Source organism: Pan troglodytes, chromosome 2 (assembly GCF_028858775.2).
Source record: "Pan troglodytes isolate AG18354 chromosome 2, NHGRI_mPanTro3-v2.0_pri, whole genome shotgun sequence".
NCBI classification, from domain to species: Eukaryota; Metazoa; Chordata; class Mammalia; order Primates; family Hominidae; genus Pan; species Pan troglodytes.
The window spans coordinates 180,390,259-180,396,258 of NC_086015.1; the positions used below are offsets into that span (position 1 = coordinate 180,390,259).

Here is a 6,000-nt window from a genome sequence, read left to right on the forward strand (position 1 = left end):
GCAAGTGACAGGCACCTGTAATCCCAGCTACTTGGGAGGCTGAGGTAGGGGAATCGCTTGAACCCGGGAGGCAGAGGTTGCAGTGAGCCGAGATCGCACCATTGCACTCCAGCATGAGTGACAGAGCAAGACTCTGTCTCAAAAAAAAAAAAAAAGAGTTGAAGCTGGGCGCGGTGGCTCACGCCTGTAATCCCAGCACTTTGAGAGGCCAAAGCGGGCGGATCACAAGGTCAAGAGATGGAGACCACATGGTGAAACCCCGTCTCTACTAAAAATACAAAAATTAGCTGGGCGTGGTGGGGCATGCCTATAATCCCAGCTAGGAGGCTGAGGCAGGAGAATCGCTTGAACCCAGGAGGCGCGAGGTTGCAGTAAGAGATCGCGCCATTGCACTCCAACCTGCACTCCAACCTGGGCAACAAACAAAGTGAGACTTCATCTCAAAAAAAAAAAAAAAAAGAAAGAAAGAAAGTTGAAAAATGTTTCAACTGGTGCAAGTAGGCTTAAGAAGTCCAACCCAGATGACAGAATAGCAACAAAGGCATGCAAAAAAGATCCACCACCGTACCTACACCAATCATGTAAATTATTCATAGTATATGTAAGCCTTAAACCACAACTTTTTAAGAGTAAAAAAAACCAAGCTAAGTTTACTTCAAATGGGTTACTTAGGAAATGGAGCTATCAAATCCTTCCTATGACATTATGCCCCTACTAAAATAAATAACAAGCAAATAAAATGTAATACAAAGAAACAAACTTCAAAAATCAAACCTATCAGGAGCAACTTACACTTACAGGATGCTTAGAATGTCAACCATTGTTCTAAGTACCTCTCACACACTAACTCGATCTGCTTAACTCTATGAAGTTGACTGTCCCCTTACACAGATGAAGAAACTAAAACACATTAGGGCCAGGCGCACTGTGGCTCATGCCTATAATCCCAGCCCTTTGGGAGGCCGAGGCAGGCACGTTACCTGAGGTCAGGAGTTCGAGACCAGCCTGGCCAACATGGTGAAACCCCATCTCTACTAAAAATACAAAAATTAGCCGGGAGTGGTGGCAGGCACCTGTAATCCCAGCTACTTGGGAGGCTGAGGCAGGAGAATCACTTGAACCCAGGAGGCGGAGGTTGCAGTGAGCCGAGATCGCGCCACTGCACTCCAGCCTGGGCAACAGAGCAAAACTCCGTCTCAAAAAAATAAAATAAAATAAAATTTTAAAAAATAAATAAAACGTATGAGGAGCTACTACCCCAACATCACAGCTAGTAAAGGATAGAGCCTGAGTTTGAACTCACTTTAACCACTATGCTACAACACAAAGACTTCAATGATTTTTCTTACACAAATTTTTTGTTTGTTTGTTTGTTTGTTTTTGAGAGGGTGTCTCCCTCTATCGCCCAGGCTGGAGTGCAATGGCGCGATCTTGGCTCACTGCAACCTCCACCTCCTGGGTTCAAGCGATTCTCCCACCTCAGCCTCCCGAGTAGCTGGGACTACAGGTACCCGCCACCACGCCCAGCTAATTTGTGTATTTTTAGTAGAGACGGGGTTTCACCATGCTGGCCAAGATGGTCTCAATCTCTTGACCTCGTGATCCGCCCGCCTTGGCCTTCCAAAGTGCTTGGATTACAGGCGTGAGCCACTGCGCCCAGCAAGACTGCATCTTATTAAATGGTGCTAGGGAATTCAGCACAATGATATGAGATCTATCAATTTCATTTACCCATGCAATCACTCGACCCATTTAGTACAGACGCTCAACTATAGATCATAAACTTGATTAGAAACACAAGTTTTTGGAAGGATGATCTACACGGATCAAGACTAACAAAACAGCTGGGAAAATTCCGCAGATTCAGTCATCTAAGACAGACCCAGGTTTGAATCCTAGTGTTCATTTAATAATTTTGTGGCCTTGAACAAGGGAATTAACTTCTTTGCACCTCTGTTTCATCATCCACAAAAAAAGCCCAACACTATCTACCTCATAGGATTAGCCTAGGGTATAAACAGCATAGAAAGCACCTCACACCTCCTAGAGCATAGCCCGGAGCACCTAGTCCCTCTCCTCTGGCTCTATGGTTACAGGGCAATTAATTGCACTCTTACCGAATCCAATCCCAGAGGGGTAAACAGCCAAATCTCTCCAGCATCAGCGCTCTCAGAGTCTTTTCTTTTTAACTTCAAGTTTCTATTGGTGGCAGAGCAGGAGATACCACCTTCGTGGTACCTAAACTGAACGATACTCAACAATTCTTTACTACACAGCTCTAGGGTCCTAGCCCTCCTCTACTACCAGAATGTCTGAGCATAAAGTATAAATGTCTCGTGTTAGCTGCTTTCCTTTTTTGCATTTCAGTGACTTATACTGTAAATGTTATTTGTGAAATGAGTCCAATTCACATGCACTAGAAAAATACAAGTTCTAGTGAATACCAATGTTTCTGCCATGCCTCTCCCCTGACTTCCTACCATTCACATTCTTCTTTATTCTTTTTATATAAATGACACCAAAAATTGAACAAACCCAACAAATTATTTCAACCAACTTCATCAAAATGTGTCAAGTCAGGAATTCTTTATAATAGTACTGCTACAAGTTGTACAAGGGAGATTCCTTTGTCAGCTACTCGTCTGACAAGGTTGTATACATACTGCACTGATAGATTTAATCAACAAGTTGATGTTCAAAAGGTCTATTAATACATTTCCTTTTATCAGTACCCCTTATATTTATATTACCTTCTGTTAGCTTGAAAGGCTCCTAGAACACAGGAAGCAGTTACCTCTAGTTCTTTCGGGAGACTGGTGTCATGGTAATCATGCAAAACCTTTAATTAGGTGTCGAGAATACAAATATCAAAAAGATTCTTAGACATACGTATTAAAATGCTTAACACTTCTTTGAAGCAACCAATGCAAAAATATCATCTCTGCAAGGGGTCACTCCATTTACCACCAGTGTCTCCCACATTAATACCCAAAGCTGGTATACGTTAAAAGAAAAATGTCTTATAAACTGACGGTGAGCTTTGCAACAATTTTTATGCCATTAACATGTCACTTTATTAAGCTCCTTAGCAGTAAGAAAAACTTTTCCCAGGCACGTAGTTTTCGTCCCCCATACAGTTTAGTATTTTGTCCTGTAGGTCGGATTCTAACAACTCAAACGTCAAAAAAAATAGTAGTTATTTATGACTTTAATGATCGCGATTACATACATCTCAGTGCAGGATAGGGTTGAAAAAAAAAATCATATTCCAAACAAGAAAACCTGGATTTAAGAGCAAGAAGCCTAATCACACATCACACGCCTAACTGCTCTCAGGCATACTTTCTTCCTGCAGCCCCTCCCCCACAGGTAAATGCTAACTATTTCTAGAACTCTCAACTATTTGGGAAGCTTGCCATCAACTCCCATGATACCACCCAACACACACCATGTTTTCGGGGAGACAAAGGTGCCCTACTTCCCCAGACTATAAACTATTAAAATGGTGAGAACATACAATCCCAGGAAGTCGGCATTACTAAAATACATCAATGTAGCACGGGTCTTATTTTAACAAAAATGAAAATGAATCACACTGGAAAACCCAAACAGTCACTCATTGTATCTTCAACGTGTAATCGAAATTATTTATTCCAAGTTATTTCAGGTAAGTGGATGAACACACCACGAGGGCCTTATTACCCAAACCGGTGAAGGAGCCTTTAGGAAAAACGGAGGGGGAAGATCACTTAATTATATGAGGTGGGGGGTGGAGAAACCATTCAGTCTTAAAATTCAAACTAAAAATAACCTGTCATTTTCACCCCCCACATTTTATTAACAAGCTTGTTTAGATCAGCATACGGTTCCTGTTTGGAAAACAAGAAAGTGAATAGTAAACTTTCCTAAGTCAACTGTAAATCACATAGGTACTAAAACTCTTCACCCCTGGTGCCTGCACAGTCCAAGATTTCAAGTAAACTCCAGACATTGAGAACACCTAATTTTTAACTAGTTTCCAACATTTCTCATTTGTAATCACCAAATTATCTTAGAGACACTTAGATAACCTAACAAAGAGAGCATTTTTTAAAAGCCACAACCCAAATTTTACATGAAATACACCATTTTCACAACCTAAATTTAATCCCGGTTGCCACTGCGAAGTGATGCCTGTTTCAGCAAATTAAGAACTTCCAAAAATACTGAACACGTTAACACATGCATGGCTTCCCTCGAGCTGCCATTTAAGATTAATATTCCACTTAAATAAAAGTCTGCTTCTGTTCAAAAAATTACATCGGTTGCAAAGAGGAAGTTACCGAGAAACCACCCTCACAACGTGGCCTTTACACTGTCAGAAAATAACGTGACTCTGTGCCACCCAAAACTTACCAGGAAGCTGGCAATAACTTTGCCAATTCTACACTCCTGAACCCAACTTCAAAGAGCCTCCACCGAATACCTCCTTAAGACGATAAAAAGCACTAAGTTACAAATAAACACGTCCCGGAGCAAGGCCCGGCTGCCGCGCGCCCCTCCCCCGGCCGGCGCCCCCGCCCCGGACGCGCGGCCCCAACAGCCGCCCGCAGCCCCTAGCACGCCGGCCGGGGTCGCCGCGCCCGGGCCGGGGACGCGCCCGGGGAGGGGAGATTTCCATTGCCGCCCGAGGTTTCACAAAATAGCATGCACCGAAAAGCTCCTTCTCCTCTGCTAAAAATAGGCTATAAAGGAGTCGGCCTCATGATGGCTCCTTGATTCAATTTGCTGCAAATCCTTTCCTGAAAGCCTCCCTCCCTCAAACACACACGCACAAAAAGGGGGTGTAAATGCACGAAGGGAGGAAGAGGGGGAGAAGGCCGAGGTGCACATTTTCGGGGACAACATAATTAGGGTGAGGATCCCCCGAGACCGGGAAAGGGTAGGGGGGTGGGCAGGCACGTGAGCATTTCAAAGAAACCTGAGAGAGGAAAACGGGGGGATGGGGGCGCCCCAAGTGCCCTCCCTGCCTTCCCTTCCCCCACGCAAGCCCAGTTCCCCCAAGGGCCAAGTTGAAAAATGCATGTTCCACTCGCGCCCATCCCCCCCCGCGGCCCAGCGCCCCCGGCCGCCTCTGGCCCGCGCCCCCCGCCCAGGCCCCCGGCCGCCCCCACTCCAGGGTCCGGCCCCCAGCGCTTACCTGGAAACGGTGGCCTCCAACGCCGCTCCCCCCTCCCGGGAATGGAGGCACAAGGAAATTCCCCTCCTCGCCGCCGCCGCCACCGCCTCCAACCACCCCCAAAATAACCCCTCCGGGGGGTGAGAGGCAATTATAACCCCAGCGAGCGGAGGGCGCGGGGGATGGGCGCCGGGCGGGCGGGGGCGGGGAGCGCGGCGCGGGTCCCCAGGTGGCGAGCGGAGGTGCTCCCGCCGCGGGGGGAGGGGCGGGGGCGCACGCGGCCGGCGGCGGGGGGAGGCGGCGCGCGGGGGAAGGGCGCGAGCGGGGAGAGGAATTGAGGCAGAAGGTAAAAGCTGTTACTAAGGGAAAGAGCCAAACGGTTCGGAGCAGCCAACGGCTCAGACACTCAACACTGGGGAGAGAGGAATGGGGACCAGCCAGGCACAAATGAGCTCGCGAGGCCCGCGGCGGCGGCGGCGGCGGCGGCGGCCGCGCAGCAAAACAAACCCGAGCGGCCTGCGCCGGGCGGGCGGGCGGGCGCGCGGGGGAGGGGCCGGCGGGGGAGGGGCGCCGCGGACGCCGGGAGGCGGCGGCGGCGCGGCGGGGGGGCTCCAGCGGCCGCGCTCCTCTCCCTCCCGGCCCGCTCTGGCGGCACTGGGGGCTGGGCTGTGCGGCGCATTCTTTTAAAAATCAGGCGAGCCCCGCGGGCACTCGAAGGCGCCTCGGGGCCCCGGGCCGCCCGCCCCGCCCCCACCGCCGCGGGCCGGCCTGGGTGTGCTCGGGTGTGGGCCGCTGGGCCCGAGACGGGTGGGGGCGGGGAGGCCCGCGCGGTGGCCGGGGTG

General features: G+C 49.1%; 1 protein-coding gene across 20 annotated transcripts in view; it reads right to left on the reverse strand.

Moving 5' to 3' along the window:
- TBL1XR1 (TBL1X/Y related 1) overlaps positions 1-5,629 on the reverse strand; it is a 175,219-nt gene extending 169,590 nt beyond the window's left edge. For 2 of the 20 annotated variants that reach the window (XM_016942312.4, XM_016942308.4), the window contains exon 1: positions 5,180-5,541. The gene's annotated coding sequence lies outside the window, so the exon portion shown is untranslated. Of the gene's footprint in view, positions 1-4,395; positions 4,559-5,179 lie in introns of those variants that run through there. The other 18 variants (XM_063807353.1, XM_063807342.1, XM_063807348.1 and 15 more) reach the window with 16 other exon arrangements.
- Between the last annotated feature and the right edge of the window lie 371 nt (positions 5,630-6,000).